Source organism: Neopsephotus bourkii, unplaced genomic scaffold (genome assembly GCF_033783945.1).
Source record: "Neopsephotus bourkii isolate Nb327-2 ecotype Australia unplaced genomic scaffold, CSIRO-AGI_Nbou_v1 NB_718, whole genome shotgun sequence".
NCBI lineage: Eukaryota > Metazoa > Chordata > Aves > Psittaciformes > Psittacidae > Neopsephotus > Neopsephotus bourkii.
The window spans coordinates 694,589-712,614 of record NW_026901217.1 but is presented as its reverse complement, the minus strand read 5'-3'; the positions used below and the strand labels follow the sequence as shown (position 1 = coordinate 712,614).

Below are 18,026 nucleotides of genomic sequence, written 5' to 3'. Positions count from 1 at the left end.
TGGCAGTCCTAGCTGGGTAGACTGCACCTGAAATGCTTCACAGTTACCTCAGAATATTAGCTCCTAACACATGAAAGAAACCTAGGGATGGAGGAAGGCTAATAATACCAGTGGAATAACATGCTGTGGTAAGAGGCAACTCCTGCTGCAATCTGTGAATCTTTGCTAAAGGATTGTTTTGAAGTTGGTATCAGCTGTAGCTGAAGAGCTGCTTGGTCTATGAAACTGTTTGACAATGCATTCCAGTGAAGAGCCCCTTAGGAAGATAAAGCTCTATCAAACCAAGCACAGAACTGGCACTTTCAATTGTGTTAATCTGAACTGGAATATTACTTCTAAGAGAAAATGCTGTGAAAGTTAAAGATTTATCTTTGAAATAGTATTCCCATGTTTCTTTAGTGCTGAGTAACTAGTAGTCAAAGGAATATGCCCCCTTCTTTTATTTAAGAAACAAAACCTGATCCCCAAAACCAATGGTTTGCATCACTTTTTTCTGTATAAGACAGTAAACCAGTTTGTCAGGATACTGTTGCTAAACTCTTCCTTCACTGTAAGGGTTCTGAGCCCACGATGAAGTGTTATTCATGCTTCGTTACCGTCTTAGATAGTGTAGCCTGGCTGCCAGTTTGTGCATGCTGGGCTTTTTTGATGGAATCAGTTTGTCTCGGTTCAGAATATAACCTCTGTTTATGTTTTGTTTATAATGGAAGTTGTCAGTAGATGGCAGCAGCAATCTCTTCAGATAATAGTTGTAGGTTACCAGCCAAATGAACATCTTAGGCTGATGTTAAGTAATCGTAAGAAAGAAACATGCTACTGATGTAATTCACCAAGGGCAAAACTGGCTTTTATTTTTAGCTGAAAGCAGGGGTTTGAAGCCAGAGGCTGCTGATTAACCTTGGTTTAGACTTTTACGTGCTAGATGAAGAGAGAAGAAGGGAAGCAGGAGTATATGCACAGCTAGAGTCGTCTTGCAGCTGCAAAATGATTGATGCCAGCCAGCCCAAGGAGTCTGTTCGTAGAGCCCTTGTGCCATCAAAGATGATCTTCTGGCTAGTCTGTGCTTGCCCAACCATATAGTTGTTAGTAAAGGCTGTATTTAGCAGATGGGAGGAGAGGAGCTGTGCGTATATACACACATACATCAGGGTGCTGCTCTTTACATTGCATCCCAGGTGATCCTGACTAGCCTTTTTATTTTATTTTATTTTTCTCTTCTCCCCTTAGTGCTTGCTGTATCAGTGGCTCTCAAGTTTTGAGAGTAGCTTGATCTATGCTGCCCCTTTAGGAAGTGAAGCATAAAGTTTTGTTTTGTTCTGCTAATGGCTTTTCTGTCTTTTCGAGAGGGGTTCAAATAGCAAAGATGTCCTATGGCTCCTGAAAAGTGATTTAGGGAAGGGATGTTTTACCCCTCTTGAGGGCCTAACTGTAACCCAGCTGCCATGACTTGGTTGTGGTAGGGATGAGGGGTGACTGCTATGTGTCATCTTGGTATCAACGTGGAGATGAGTGTGGTGAGGACAAGGTACTGGTTGTACTGGGACCTGAAGATGTTTTAGGACAGTGGTGTGAAGGGGAGGGAATGAGGAGGTCAGCTAGGTAGTGTTGAAAGGTAGCCTTGCTTCCACAGGCTCCTGGGTGGGCCAAGAAGAATAATGGTGGTTTCCATACCTGTCTTCACTCTGAGATTTAATGAGACTTTCTTTCTCCCTGAATAAGATGAGTGCCCCCAATTTATAAGAGAGGCTCTGGCTTGGTTTGTCAACAGGTACTGACTGTTAAGGTCAAAAGACTACCTTCTCCTTCATTATCTTCACTAAGATTATTTACTGTTCCCTTTATTTTTCTGAGCAGCTCTCAGAACTGAGCTGAATTCTCCCCAGTGCGACGGGAACATATTTGCTGAGTGGTGATAGCTAATTTTAAGTTCAGTGTTATAAAAGTAAATGTGTTTTGGCAAATGTATACAGTTTGCATGTATCAGCACTGATTTTATTTTTTTTTTTGGTGGGGGGAGGGGTGTGTGGTTTGTTTTTTTTTTTAATATATTTTGATTTGCTTGGTGAGGATACTGAAAGCCTATAGCTTTGACCTCAGTTTTAGGTTTGAGTCTCTTTTGTTGGCATTAGAAAATGTTATCACCTCATTGTACACATCCTTGTTCCTGGGCACCTGTTAATGCCAGACATCTGCCCTTTATGACTTTGCAGTGTAACTTTTCCAAGAAATTGGTGAAAGACTTTGAAAAACTTTCTTTTTAAAAGTTCATGTGTGCTGCACCAATGCTTCTGATAACTCTAACAGGCTTATGACATATACCTTTTATACAATGCCTGTTAACTCTTTATCTTCCTCTTTCTCTGGTTTTATTCAGTCTTACAATTTTTATATGTTTGTTCAGTACAGCAGAGTTCTTCAATAGGAAAATTGGAAATATACGACTGTGTACCTGGCAATACTCATCACAGGCAAGGACTGGGCAGGATATTAATCTAACTTTTATGGGTAAATTTTTTTGGGGTAAATTAAACACTTTAATTAACTGCAGATGTTAAATTAATCAAGGACTTGCACTTGATGATATGTAAAACTTTATTGTAGCTACCTAATAGAAGTTCAGAAGTTGCAAATGGTGTGGAAAACAATCTGTAGTTGAAGTCAAACATTTCCTTTCATAGAAAGAAGGAAACAATGGCAGATACAATACATTAAGTAGTATTGTTGGGTTTGGGAGAGCTTGGTGGTGTGGTTTTGTGGGTGTGGGGTTTTTTTTAGTTTTTTTTTTTTTTTAGGTGGATTTTTTATTGCAGATTAACTCCTTGGTGTGTTTTAGGTTGTTTGTGTGGTTTTGGTTTTGTTTGTTTTGGGGTTCTTTTGATTTTTTTTGTGATATGTTTTTATTTTGTGTGGCTTTGGACTTGTTTCTTTTAATCACATGCATCTGGCCTTTAGTTTTTTCTAGGTTTACTCAAGTTCTTAGACTTCTGCTCCTCTTGACTATTTGAAAAGTCTGCCTGATATTGAATGTATCTGTAGACTTTTGCCATTGACCTTTCCTTTAGAGCAATATTTATAAAGAATAGAACAGATGTGGAAAGCCAAAGTTTGTGAAACCAAAATGGATATCTGTGTGCTGTTTCAGAACGGTATAAAAGCTTTCCTAATATAAGAACACTCTGAAGTATTCCCATGAGAAGATAAGCCTCAACATTACCAGTGATGTCTCCTTTTTATCACAGCCTAGCATGCTAATGCTAATGGATCAACTTTTTAAAGAATGACAATTAATCCTATTTCTGTTAAGTGCATTGCAGATACTACTGCAGCGTGGTACCCAAGTGACAAGCTCCTACCAGGTTCAGGTGGTTTGATTTCATTGGGGAAGGGATTTCATAATGCAGCACTACTTTCCTGAGTAGATTTATGAGTGATTTTGAAGAATCTACAGCTGTTCACTCAGTCTCTTTTTCTCAAGAGTTACTTTAATGGTGGCTTGCTGATCTGCTACAAAGTTGAGGCAGAAGGTAAAAATAAGTAGATCATCTGTTCCTTTAAAAAAAGCCTGTACAAAAATCCCCCTTCTCCAAAAATAGCCAGGACACCACCACCATCTCAAAATTAGTAAGTGGAACTGCTTTTAGCTGACACAATCTTTGATTTTACGGGTATCTCCTAGATGCATAGGAAGGTTAAATAAACAGACTTAAACTCTAATGGGACATTCTGAGGATTAATGTCAATGCAGTCCAAGCACATAATGGGATTCAGTGAGGCCAATGTGTTTGCATTTTGGAATGGATTTTAGAGAAATAAATACACTGTATGATCAGCTTTTACTGCTGAGATTTTCTGTGTTTGAGGAGCAAGGCTTCTTTTATCAATGCTCTGATAAGTAATCAGTGTTACTTGGTCTGGGTTTTATCAAGGCTTTGATATGTTACACTCTGCTTAACGTTATTTTAATAGCCATGGTATGGACATATGCAGAGACAAAGTCTTCTAAGTGATCCTGCAAATCTCACTGAATGCTTTAAAGACCCATCTTACATTTTAAAAAATGGTTTTAAGGTATTGGTGCTTGCTGTCTTTTGTCTTGGAACCTTTCCTTTTGTGGTCTCCAGTGATCACAGTGTGATTGTGTTAAAAGGAATGAGACTTTTTCTGGTGCTGGTCGGAACAAGCTGTGCTGCACTTCTTTCTCACAGTTTCAGTTAACTTGTGTGGGGAAAAGAAAATAAACCAACTCCAGTCTGTCCATTATAATATTAACATTTTGAAGTAATTTAAAATTGTGCTGAGAAACTAAGGTGCAAACAGAATTCCTGTGGCAAAAAAATAATTAACACTTGAATAGTTACTATTAAAACTTAGGTTTTTATCTAGCCAATTAAAAGAAGATCTGAATTGAAGGAAAAAGGGTATGGTTTTTATGTGTGTTAATGCTAGAAACTTTAAAGAGTTATTTGAAATGCTAATTAATCTAGAGTGGAGAGAATTGCAGGTGGGAAGTGATGGATTGAGAGTTGTGCCAGGGATGGTTTAGATGAGAATTAGAACGAATTTCTTCGTCAAAAGGGCTGCCCAGGGAAGCGACTCAGTCCCCATCCCTAGAAGTATTTAAAAGATGTGTGGCTGTGGTGCTTGGGGCATGTCTTAGTGTTGGACTTGGCAGTGCTGGGTTAACAGTTGAGCTTGAGAAACTTAAAGGTCTTTTCCAACCTAAGCAAATCTATCTTGACAAAAGCCTGAAAAACTGTTGCTCTGTCCATGCTACAGTTGAAAGGGACATGTTTAGCTTTTATGAGTGTAAGTGTAGCTAACTGGCTTGTCATGGTGGCAGCATAACTGTAGTAGCCTGGTCGTTTCTTACATGATGTTCACCCAGGATCCTGGGCAGGCTAGTGGGCTCTTGTGGAAAGCCAGCTGGGCTCTCCACCTGGAGACAGCTGCATAGATGTGTCCTGTGTGGCACTGTGAGTTAATGCTGTTATAATTGCATGAGTAAAGAAGGCTCTAAACCCAGCTCACATTCCCTATTAGTGGGTGAACAATCCAACGCTTGGTGAATTCTGCTTCGCAATAATAGGAAGAGCTGACATCGAAGGATCAAAAAGCGATGTCGCTATGAACGCTTGGCCGCCACAAGCCAGTTATCCCTGTGGTAACTTTTCTGACACCTCCCGCTTAAAACCAAAAAGGCCTGAAGGATTGTGACTGTTGTGAGACAGGTTAGTTTTACCCTACTGATGGTGTGTTGTTGCAATAGTAATCCTGCTCAGTATGAGAGGAACCGCAGGTTCAGACCCCTGGTGCGTGCGCTTGGCTGAGGAGTCACTGGCGTGAGGCTACCATCTGCGGGCTTATGACAACGCCTCTAAGAACCCACATAGACGCTTGTTGTGCTATTGTGCCATTGTTGCTTGTGATTGACCCAGGAGTCTTGTTCAGAATGCATGTCTAAAGGTCTTCCTGAATCTTTGTTAGCGAAGTCAGGCCTTCCTCACAGGAGAAGGAAAACTCCTGTCTTCAGACCTGGACTGATGGAGCTCATCTAGCCTTGTATGGTCTTCCATCAAAGAGAAGGACGCTCTTACAAAACCTATGACCTGTGGACTTTGCTGTCACCATCCTAGCTAACTAGGCCTTGACAGTTAAACCTAAGGTGTAAAGGGTGGGGCCAGTTCTGCGCAAGCTGCGCTTCACCTAAAAATCCACTGCGCAGGCTGGAAGGGCTCACTCTCACTTGTCTGTATGGACAGGCAAGGGTCAAAACGGTAGGTGACAAGGTGCATGGGAAGCTGCAAGTTCCAACGTTGCATGCGGGCGGACGAGCGCATGGGTAGCTTGAGTTAGCTCAGGAGTTGACGGTCGTGGTTGGACACTTCCTGATTGCCTCAGCACCCTTTTTCCCAGATTTGCATATCCCACATGCCCTTGGTCATCGTGCTTGTAGTAAACGTGGTTAAAGCCCTTCCCGAATCTTTGCTCGTGAAGCCAAGCCATCAAAGAAGGCTCAGGGGATCAGTTGTCACCAGCTCCAGTACTGGGTCGGGGGGGGGGTGGCTACAAAGAAGATGGAGGCTCTCTTTACAAGGAGTCACATAGAAAAGATGAGGGGTAATGGGCACAAGTTACTCCTGGAGTCATTCTGGTTGGACACCTAGAGGAGAATTTTTCACAGTGAGAACAAACAGCCACTGGAATAACTTCCCCAGGAAAGTGGCGGGTTCCCTAGTGTTGGACATTTTTAATACTCAGCTGGGCAGGGTTCTGGGCCATCTTGTCTAGACTGTGCTTTTGCCAAGAGAGGCTGGACCAGATGATCCTTGGTGTCCCTTCCAACCTGGTATTCTGTAATTACAGAAAAGGCACTGTGGGCTCAGTCGCAGGCTATTAATAATAATCAGAGGGCTTAAATACTGCTGAAGTTTGACCTTTGTAAGGAAGCTTGATAGCCTCTGCTAGAAAACTTAAGCCGTCTGTAGCCTGGAGAGAAGCAATTTTTAAAATTTATTTTGCTTTTATTTGACATGTTGCTTAGTTCTGAAATAAAAATGGTTTTCGTTAAAGTGTTCTCTGCAGAGAAAGAAGGATTATTGTTAGGAAACGCAATACAAATAAAAATGCTAAGTTTTATCTGGCAGATTTTAAACCAGGAAGAAAATACAGTTTATCCCCTTATCTTCCTAATAAAGCTTTGCTAACTTTCCCTTCTTCCTCCTCCAAAAAAGAAGTGGATATAGGATTTTGATATACAGAGTCCTAGTGATATTAAAATCGATGATCTTGACATGACAGGAAATAACCAAATAGTGTCCCAGGTGCAGAAATGCAAGTTGTGAAAGGAAATTCAGAATTTCTCTTCCTTCCATGTTATGGACCACATGAAGACCCAGTCCTCTACCCTTTCTACACTAACATGAGTTAGGCCAGTACAGCTTTCTACCACTTCAGGAACCGCTGAAGCTGACAGAGGTGAAAATAACATGTGGACAGGCTTCTGCCTCTGTGAATCTGCAGAGATGCAGGGGTTTGCTAGTGTGTGTATGGGGTGTAGTGTTGGGGTTTGCTTTTGTATTTGTTTATTTACTGTTTTATTTTTCATGGGTACAAGCGGTAGAGAAAAAGTCTTCATGCATAGTTGTGCTCTAATTTGTTAGCTGTCTGTCTTAGGTAGATTCCCTTAAAGGCCTAGACTTCCATGGCTGCAGCCAGACCTCATGGATTTATGTGGCAGTCTTTGATCCAGTCTGGCAAACGCAATTCATATTGCTGTTTCCTGATGTAACAGACTTTCCTTCTGAGTTTCAGCCTGATGCTTATTCACACTTTGCACACTCATAAGCTGCTTCACTGTAACTACTACTTACAATTAAAGTCGAGCTACTACTTCCCCTCTGTTTTTAGTGTTGTTTTTTTTTAATATTTATAGTCTTCCAAAGATTTTTTTTGGCAAAATATTCAGATAAATATACTACTGTTACCAGACCTAATAGTTTATTTTCTAGAATAAAAGAATAAAGATTTTTAGTCCTAACAGAGAAAAATTGGAGGGGGAGGAAATCATTGAGACTTTATTTGTGCATACTTACCCAGATCAGTCATGCATTTTTTGGTATTCCAAAATCTTTAAGAAAAACTGTTAACTAGCCAACAGTACAAGAAATGATCCAATAAAACATAAAAAGTTTTAATCCAAATTTGGATTAAAATATGTGTTTCTTGAAGACAGACACAAAAGCTTTGTATTTCACCTTAACAAATTTCCCTTGACCTGATGATACTTACAGCTGCCAACCTGTTTGCTTGCTCTGGACTCTTACACACATTGATACAATGTTAAGCTTCAGAAAGATTGTATATGCAATCTGAAAGATGCATAGAGCTAATTTTCCCACAACTGTTTTACACAGCCTGGATGCATTTGATCCATGGAGTTGAGTAAAGCTTTCTGGATGTAGCAGTGAGTACCCAAACTGTGTGTTTATCCTGTAGAGTTACACCTAAATTGTACCTGTTCCCATTTTGGTCTGCTGGTGTATTGTATTTCTTTCCTTATTGATAGCTTTAGTCTGAATATTTTTGCATTACATGGGGTTTCATGCTAGTCTTTTAAGTAAAAATACTGCCTGAAATGTTCTGAATTTCTCTAGGGAAACTGTTGGGAAGAACAGTTGTCTCTACCTTGTGGAAGAATAGATCACGTTCTCCTGTGCCTGCCCACCTCCTGCCCCTAATAAAATTGCTCACAAAAAATGCTAGGATGAATTTTTATACCTCACGAAATAAATGTGTTCTTGTTTATTCAGTGGTATTTTACCTTGGTGTTCAGCCAGGTTGAATCAACATAGAAGGACATCTTAAGCTTAAGGTGGCATGAGAGCAGGAACAGGAGTGTCATGGGCAGGAATGCGCTATTTGCCTTTTACTTTTTTTTTATTCATGAAGACTCTGGTTTTTCAGTGTCTGTGCACCCCACACCCTGATCCGTAACAGATGCAAGTATCTTTTGTCTGATTCTGTGAGCCATCTATGCCTTTAACCTCTACATCACTATTTTTGCATCTGAAAGTTTAGTTTGCAGAGAAATATTTTCAGTTTCTGTCTGCTTGGAGCTGAAAACAAGTTGTGTATTGTCTGAATTGTTAACACTAACAACTTTGTCACCTTCCAAAACTCAAAAAAATCTGGAAATGTTCTTCAGAGTGGTTTCCTTCCTTAGCTGTCCCTTAAATAATAGGAAATCCAAATCTTCTTTGCATACACCCAGTCTGAGTGTTTTTTCAGCCCCATTCTGTGGTATTCTGCACATGCTTTTCTGTTGAATGGAGGAATATTCTTCTAATTGTTTTTCAAAAGAGGTTTTAAGTACATGTTTTAAATGATGCAAAGATAAATTGAGTACAAGGTAAAACTATAATTAATTTGCTATTTAATTTCTTAATTGCTTGGTCTGTTTTTTGATTATATGCCTTATTCCTCACCTTCCTTTTAGGAGGTTTTTATTTTTGAGTGCGAAGCTCAAGTTGAGAGAATCTTTATAGTAGTCATTTCACTGCTTGCTTGTATTCCTAAACCAGATATTTGTAGATGTACATTTTAAAACATTCTTCTCTGCTGACTGTGTAGAAAAGCAACCTGAAAGGAAGGGCTTGCCTCCTATGAAGAAAGCAGTGTGATTTGTGTGTAAACATCACAGGGTAAGATAAGTTGTCAATGGAAATGAGCTTATGTTTCCCTAATCAGAATTTCTAGAATACATGAATTGTGCTTCCATGATGATTTCTGGTCTTCATCTCTTCCTGCTTATCATGAATCAGGATTGTGTTGGTGACCCTCCTGTAATGGAGACACATGAAACAATAAACCCATTGCTTCCCTGCCTCATGGGAAGGGTCACTCAAGATGTTGTGGTCTCGCACTGAATTTTGCATTTTATCCTTTTAAGGTTATTATTCCTACCTGTGCCCTTCCTGCTTCCTGTCAGCAAGGAGTTCCCATCCTTGAAAGAACCTTATAGGGTTTTTTGTCCCTGGTGCTAAATGCTACCTAAGTTGTGACTGCTGTCTTTTAGGCTGGTCCTGAAGATGCACACTGAAACTTGCCAGCCACATCAAAATACTCTCGGTGGAATGACGGAATCTTGCTGATGAGAGCATAAGATCTCTAAGTTTGACTTTCTACACCTCTTCCCATTTTTATGGGAAAGCTAAAGTATTGCCATCCACTTCTAAAACGTATTAAAACTTTGCCTACTTAAGGATAGAAGCCTGTTCTGCTTGAGTTGGTGGAGGTCTTGAGAGCTGTGTAGCTGAAAATAAAAAAACAAGGAAGCCTGGCATTGAGTCTTGTGTGTGATCTTTGTTTATTCCTTAAAGTTTCCCCCAAGGGGAATCTCTAAATGCTTTTTGTTTTTCAGAGAAGCAGGTTATATTTCTTTCTCCATAGAATAACTGGTGAAATATGGAACACTGAAAAGCCTCCTCAATGAAGCATTGTTCTGAAACATTGCTGGCTGCTTCTCCTTTCTTTCCAGTCGTGCAGGAGTTCCAAAACTGTAAATATTCAAGTGTTCTACTTGTACAAGAATATAAAATTTCCAATCCAAAGTGAATAGCAGACCATTGAAGGAGGCCAGCTCTTGCCTATTAATTAATATTGTTGTGGCTTGTAAAGTAGGGAAATGGATTTCTGAAACTGCAGCTTACTTTTTGATATATTGCTGGCTGTTATGGCTTTCAGAATTATGAAAGACACTTAAGTATGAACTGGAGGATAATGCCAAGGGAAAAAATATTACTTTTTTGGCTGTGTTTTAAAATAAATTAAACTTCAGAAATGTTCAAAGACAGGTGTTCCCATTTTGATTCATTCCCTTGCATTAACATATGCTCAGCATTGTGTCACGCTCATCTTTACCATTTCAAGTTTAAAAAAACCCCAACAACTGAAATTAGAGAGGCAGTTTTTTTTTTTCCTTCTCCCATGCTGAAGTAAGAACATTTTCAAGTCCAGTAAGTAACGAAACAGTTACAAATGGGGAAGGAGTAGAATTTTAGAGTGAAATGCTCTGTAAAACTGGACTAAACAGAATATTTAACTGGTAACAGAAAGAAACAATTGGATAGTTTTTTGCTTTATTTTTTTCTTTTTTAAGCCTCCTTGAAAGATTCAGGTGTGTGTATTTAGATGGTGTTTATGGGGGGAGGTGAGGTGGTGGTTGTTGTATGTATTTTGTTTTTTCCTGGGCAGCTCTTTCCACACTACTGCCTGTTTTTTGGATTGTGAGATCTGAAGGCCATAGGTATATTGCTGCTCTTAGGCCAGGCCACCTTTCATAGCCATGGAATCCAGGGACACTAGCTAGAACTTACCACACTGTTTCCATGAGGTATTTTGTTTTTCCCAGATCAGCAGGTTGTAGCGAAGCCTTAATTCTAGTTAGCTCTGCTGAAGTGTAGCTCAACATATGTGTAGTTCTAGAAAGAGATTAAGGTAAACTATTTTCTAACAATTTCCAACTGTAAAAAGTGAGCAGTGTGATGGCCATTTCACTGTGTATTTGTGTGCAAACATACACTAGGAAGTGGTAGGAAGGTTGAGACTGTTCTCTCGACCTCTATTGCAACGTTTCCCCTCATCTTACACTAGATATTATTCACACTACACCACTCTAAATGGGATATAGCTTGTCAAGTACTAGCTAGTCATGTGAATTAACTTCCTTATCTTGAACTAAACAATTATCTTGAGTCTCCTGTGGTAGGACCTCAGTTTATGCTCCAAAACAGACACTTCAGTAAAATTGCTTAAACTCCTTTGAGTTCTTAGCAAAGGAAGACAATGATGTTCCTCAAATTCAATAATCAATTTGAGATTTTATTGCTCTGTTGGGCAGGATGCCTCCAAAAGCAGACTGAGAACAGTATTTGGAAACTTCCCCATAGCTGGTAAGACCCTTAGATGCTGAGACTAGGTGGAGTCTGATTCAGAAGTCTGTAACTTTAAAGAAGAGATTTTTTTTGCAGTAACTGAGCATTCTTTCTAAAAGTAGCCTTTGATAAACTTCACAGGAAATTATTTTTTATTTTTTTTTGCTGAAACAATGAGCGTATTTTTGGAATGACACAATACTGGATGTTTTGGTAGGCTGTATTATGCAAAAGGGTGTATTATATTCTAATTAAAAGTTAATATAGGTTAAGCAAACTTGGAATTTTCCAAGTTTAGTTCTGTTCAACTTTCGTTAAGAAAATATTTGTGTTTAAGCAAAGCTCTCCAGAGGCATATTTTTTGCATCTTTATCTTTGTCAGTGTCAATATACTTTTTTACTCTGGAAATTTTAAAAGGAATAGTATGTGTTAGTGTCACTCTTTCAGATTACAGAGCTGAATGATAACCAGCTTCAGCAAATGTAGCCCCTGAACTTTATTATGTACTTTATTTGGAATAGTGCATGGTGCCAAAAATAGCATTCCTTCATGTCATTACAGGTGACTGTATCACATGCTTTAGACTATCTTGTCTTTTTTGTCCTTTTTGGTGACATTAAATTTTGTGGTTGAGATGTATATTAATATGCATTTGTTTGTTTGCAGTCTTACTTAAGATGAAAGTTTTGTAATACAGTTCACCTTAGTTGGTTAGTTAACATTCTATGCCAAAGAAAATCTATCTACTTTTATTTAATAACTTTATGTCAGTAATAGATCAGCTTACACCTTTAGTGTTATATTTGTGTACTAGTAACAGAGATTACAATAACTGAGAGGCAGACAAGGTATACAGCTTTCCAAACTATTCCCATGTGGTTTGAGCAGCCTGGTCGAGTGGAAGGTGTCCTTCCCCATGGCATGGGGTTGAAATCAGATGAGCTGTAAGGTTCATATCCAACTCAAACTATTCTGAGTCATTTTGAGTGTGATTACTGTGGGCTTAAAGTTTTTAGGGTTATGCCCTAAAGAGAAAGATAAAATTCAATATGCATTACATTGAGTGTATCCAGGATAAAAGAGAAAGATGGCTAATCAAGGTAGGAAGAAGGTGAATACTGAAATTATTAAAAATGCCTTTTTGTGTCTTTAGCTAGGAATTTGGTATCTCTAGATAGTTCAGGAACATCTCAGGGGACTATTTCTAAATTCTCAGGACAAGCTTTTAGGGGAAAACTTATAAGTAAGAATACTGGAAATCCTGCTTTACAATTTTACTAGCTTGAAAAAAATCTTCATTGCAATCTGCCAATGGCAGGGTAGAGTATCTGTCATGTTTGAGGAAAAGAAGCAAATGTAAAATAAAACAGAGCTACCTTAAGATTGCATAATTGTGTTGTTGACAATACTAATGTAAGTAGTATTTCACATGCTTGTTTCTGCACAGATTTTGGGTGTGGATTAACGAAGGATTACTGAAGGATTACCCCAATACAGGAATGTAGTACTGTTTTGTAGTAGGTCCTGTTTTGTGCCTTGCAGACCTCAGGAAGATATTCACTTGACTGAGCCTTTCCAAGTCTGAAATCCTCTCGTTCTCTTTGTTCTTCCTTGTTGCTAATAGACTCGGCTGTATTATTTGTATTTCTACTTTGCTGCTGCCACTTACTGAAAGCCAAACAACAGGGTAAGTTTGTTTTCCAGGAACTGAATGCTGATACATATCCCACTTCCATACTTTTCATAGGATCATATAGAGATGGTATCTGTCATAGTAGAAGCAGTTCATGAAAAAGAAATCCTTCAGTGGCTGAGATAACCAAATGGGAGAACAATACCCTGTCAAATCATGCTGCAGCAATCATGACTGTTGGATACCTCAGAAAATATGTTGTGTTATGAGTAAAAACCTGAGTGGAATAGTGCTGATTAATGTAAAATGTAGGGTAAGAGGATCAGTAAGGTTCAGTGAAGAAAGACATAGAGAAACAGCAACTTTTAAAGGTGATGAATACAGAAGAAAATGTATCCTTTTTACAGATTCTTTTCTTGCTGAGTTAGAATTTGAATATATATGGAAATATTCTTAAAGGGTGTTTTTTTTCAGGATGTACTTTGTGGTACTTTTCCCTCAGTGGTAGTTTGGGCAGCCTGCTGTTTTTTGTAATAGCATTGCCCTCTGCATACTGACTTCTTAGTGAAAGTGAGAGTAGGAGTAGAAGTCTTGCTCTTGAGGAACTGCAGAAATTGTAGTTCAGATGTGCTTGAATTGGTGAATAGGTTATACTCTCTGCACCAGGTAGATCCTGCTGTCCAGTGTTTGATGACCAGATCTTTAGAGCAATGACTGCTGTAATTAGTTCTTCATTGTAGTATTCATTTAGGTATCTCTTAAAATAAATAAACCACCAAAGCCACCAACCAACCAACCAAAATCCTCCCCCCCCCGAACTCCAACCAAATAAAAAACCCACATCACAACAAGCCCTTTCCCCAGAACCAAAAAAAAAACCCCAACAACCCAAACCCTATACTTTGGAATTGAATTTCTTCCTGATCTGTGTAAGAGCTGAAAATGCAGTTTGCTGTATGTAAGCTTGCTTTCATTAAATGGATTGAGAGGAAGAGATGCTTTTGCAGTGTCATGGTTCCAGACTTGTGTTGAAGACACTAAGCTTGAAGAGCTTGTAAGGGAATGTGGTAATTCCCTTAAAGTTCAATGTGGCCATATACTTGGTCTGAAAGGTTTTGTACCAAGGTGGGCATTGGTCTCTTTTCCTGAGTACCAGGCAACAGAACAAGAGGCAACGGCCTTAAGTTGCACTAGGGGAGGTTTAGGTTGGCTATTAGGAAAAAATTCTTCACTGAAAGAGTTATCAAACATTGGAAGAGGTTGCCCAGGGAAGTGGTGGGTCACTATCCCTAGAGTTGTTTAGAAGATGTGGTGCTTAGGGATATGGTTTCAGTGGTGGGCTTGGCAGTGCTAGTTTAATGGTTGGACTTGATCTTAAAGGTCTTCTCCAACCTAAACAGTTTTATAATTATATATATAAAATATTGGACTGGTGGTCCTTTTTTTCAGATGTCAGGTCGCTTGTTTCCTGAAAACTTCAAACTGAATTTCTCTGGTATATAGGATGCTTAGCACCTTCTTTGGGCTTCATTCTGGTCAAATTGTTTCAGGGATATTATCTGTTTCAGCTGTTCTCTTAATCTGGCTGTCTTATATGGGACTTGATGTGGTTTCTCTTAGTCTAGTCAGGTCTTTTTGTTTCTTCCATCTTCCTTCTCCCTGTTAGCTTTCTCTCCTGTTTCTTGAGGGAGAGGTGTTTTCTTTCTTCCAGTTTTGCTTGAAATCCCCAGTTTATTTCCCCCTATAGCTCTCTTTATTCTTCCATTTTGTCTATTTTCTCTATTTTCTCCATTTTCATCCCAAAATCCTTTTTATGCATTAGCTATCTTCTTTTATTATTTTGTACTGGCAATTTTTTTTCTTGTTTTCATGCAATCCATGTTTCAGAAACTACATAATTTCAATATTACTAAACATATCAATATTATGTTGCAATTTTTAAGAAGCCATTAAACTTGACAAATTTTGTGACTCTTATTATTTTATGTTACAATAATTAACCCTACCTATTAATCAAGACAGAAAGACTAGTAACTAATATAATGAAATAATTCTTTTCCACATTATTGAAGTAAATTAATATTTACTTTATGTAAGGAATATTTTAAGTATGTTAGAAAGGATACTGTAAGGATGGAAAACATTAAAATGGTTCAGCTAACAAACTGCGACTGCTTTTTACTTCTACTCAAGAGTCTAGTTATTCAAGAGGTTGAATGACTTCAACACCTACTCATCATTCACCATGCAATAAGAAATACTGTGACTCCTAAATCAAATTAACCAGTTAAATCTTAGCCTATCTTAGAAAGTCATCCAGTCGTCACCTGCAAGTACAGTATTTGTTAATATTTGTAATTGAAGACACATTGGGCTACAGCTGCAAGACTACTGCAGTTTTTCTTGCTGATGAAAGAATGCAAATTTGTTTCCCGTAATTCTGTGTGCATTGACAGTGATCTTACTGGTAGAACTTGCTGAGACATGGGTTAACTCAAGTACAGCAAGCTCTCAAGTTTCTGTTAGTTTAAATACTGGGTATGGAATTAAATATGTAATTCTTAATAACTGAAAAGCTGATGGGCCTCCAATTGAGTGGACTTCTAAATTTAATTTTCAGTAAAGGAAACTCGCTCAAAAATTTAAAGCTGTTGCTGTCGGAAAACAAATTACAGCATTGTGTTAAAATTCTGCTCACATTACCACAAAATCCAGGGTTTTCTGTAGTATAAATGTAAGTGCATTATGCTTGTCCTCTGTGCTGATTTGTTTTACTTCTATGAAGGCTGTGTGAAAGTCATGGAAGAGGGCTATAGTTGTGCTTTGTTTATAACCAGAAGGCAAAGACTGCAGAGAAATATTCTCTCTCCCCTGGCTCCCTGAACAAAAAACTTGAGGATATATGTAGTATCAGGCTTGCTTATCTTACTCAGTCCTATAATGTAAAGTTTGGGAGACGTATTCTCCAAAATAATAGTCTTGGTCTTTTTGGACCAAGACTAAGCCAAGCAAGCAGCACAGGAGGGATATTGTCTGGTTTTTGCTGTCTGGGAGAAAGGCAAGTATTTGCTTTGAGGTCATCCCTGGAGTTGGATGGTGCTCTGATTGCCTGAGGTTTCACTCAGGTGGTACCAGGTTGCATGTGTGCAGGGCAGATAGGAGGCCTCTGTTGCACCAGCCCTCCTTGAGCATCTTTGGAAGTCTATGGAATAGGAGTCTTTGGAATGCTCTGTGTTGACCTGCTTTCAAAGATTACACTGAGGGTAACTTGTGCTTCTCTCCAAGGCTTATGCCTCTGTTGAAACATGAGGGTTTTTAGTCTTGATCAGTTCTCTTCTGGCCCGGCTAGCTCAGTCGGTAGAGCATGAGACTCTTAATCTCAGGGTCGTGGGTTCGTGCCCCACGTTGGGCGCCAAAAAGAACTGTCATGGTTTAACCCACAGCCAGACAGCTTGTTACCCACTCCCCCCCTTCTTGCCCTCCCCCTACTCCTGGGGGAACGGAGAGGAGAATCAAAAAGAAATGCAACTCCCACGGGTTGAGATAAGAACAGTTTAGTAACTAAGGTATAACACAAATCACTACTGCTACCACCAATAATAGTAATGATAAAGGAAATAACAAGGGAAGAGAATACAACACCCCATCACCAGGTGACCGATAACTTGCCCCCCCCAGCCTGATCAAGCACCAACCCATACCTCCTCCAACCCTGCAGTCCACCCAGTCCTTCCGGCTAACTCCCAGTTACATCCTGGGCATGACGTGCTGTGGTATGGAATACCTCTTTGGTCAGTTTGGGTCAGGTGTCCTGTCTCTGCTTCCTCCCGGCTCCCCTCCTCCCTGGCAGAGCATGAGGCCCACAAAGTCCTTGGCCAAACCAAAACATCATTGTTTTTCAGCTCTGTTCCCAGCTGAAAGTCAAAACACAGCACTGCACCACCTACCAAGAAAGAGAAAAATGACTGCCACTGCTAAACCCAGGACAGTACCTTCTGAAAGAAATGCAGTAATCTTTTCCTTTTCAGCTAAATATTAGGAATATCATGATATAAATCAGCTGTCATGTAAATACCTGTCAAAATAATATATTGTGTCACCAAATCCCTCTAACTGGTCTCAAAACCATGAATCGGAATCAGAAATTGTTCTATTTTAGGAAGAGGCAGATAGTATGTAACCATGGATGGCTAGGAAGGTAACAGGCTGCAAGTTCCACCATGAGCTATCTGTTGCAGGAGAAACTCCAGTAAAAGCAATATCCCCCAGCAATTCTGATACTACAAATTATGTACAAACTTAATGAATGAAGAAATGCTGCTTTATGTCTGTTACCCAACTTTCCCTTCTGTTTGTGAGTGGAGTTTTGTTTTATTTTTATTTTGCAAAGGCCCCTTTGTGTGTTGTCTTTGATCCATCTAGGATCGAAGCATTACTTGTTTGCAGCATGGAAAATATGGCGACTGCTTTCAGTAATTACTTTGTAGCTTTAGGTCTCTTCAGCTGTACATATTTTTGGTTTTCTTGTCTAATTTGATGTACAAAGTAATGTGGGAATCCTCTGTGGGAAGCCAAATTCATCCCCTGATCTCACTATGAATAATTAGATGCTTGCAATATGTAACTTTTTTACTGATAGCTAAAACAATCTTTAGTCATTATTATGCAGTTTATAAATATCTAGATGTAAAAAAATAGAAAGATGGAAGGAAACCCCAATAAACAAAGCATACCGTTATTCGGGAACACAGGGAAAACTCCTTACTTGAAGAGTTGGAGTGAAAGCTCCATCTACTTAGTGTATTCAAAATAACAAAGTAATAGTGGAAGATTAAAGCAGAAGGTTGAATCCTGGATTGCCAGCAGTGTTTTGTACAGTTGGTGTATTGAACAGCAGGTTTGGCACAAGTACCTTGATATGACAGGTGGGGTTTTTCTTGAAGGTCAACTGCCATACCAT

At 39.1% G+C, this 18,026-nt stretch overlaps 1 protein-coding gene and 1 non-coding gene across 7 annotated transcripts in view; both read left to right on the top strand.

Moving 5' to 3' along the window:
* Positions 1-18,026, top strand: part of INPP4B (inositol polyphosphate-4-phosphatase type II B) — a 315,400-nt gene that overhangs the window by 51,609 nt on the left and 245,765 nt on the right. The gene's annotated exons all lie outside the window — the stretch shown is intronic.
* TRNAK-CUU (transfer RNA lysine (anticodon CUU)) lies at positions 16,406-16,478 on the top strand. The gene has a single exon. It is a non-coding gene; the product is annotated as a tRNA-Lys (tRNA).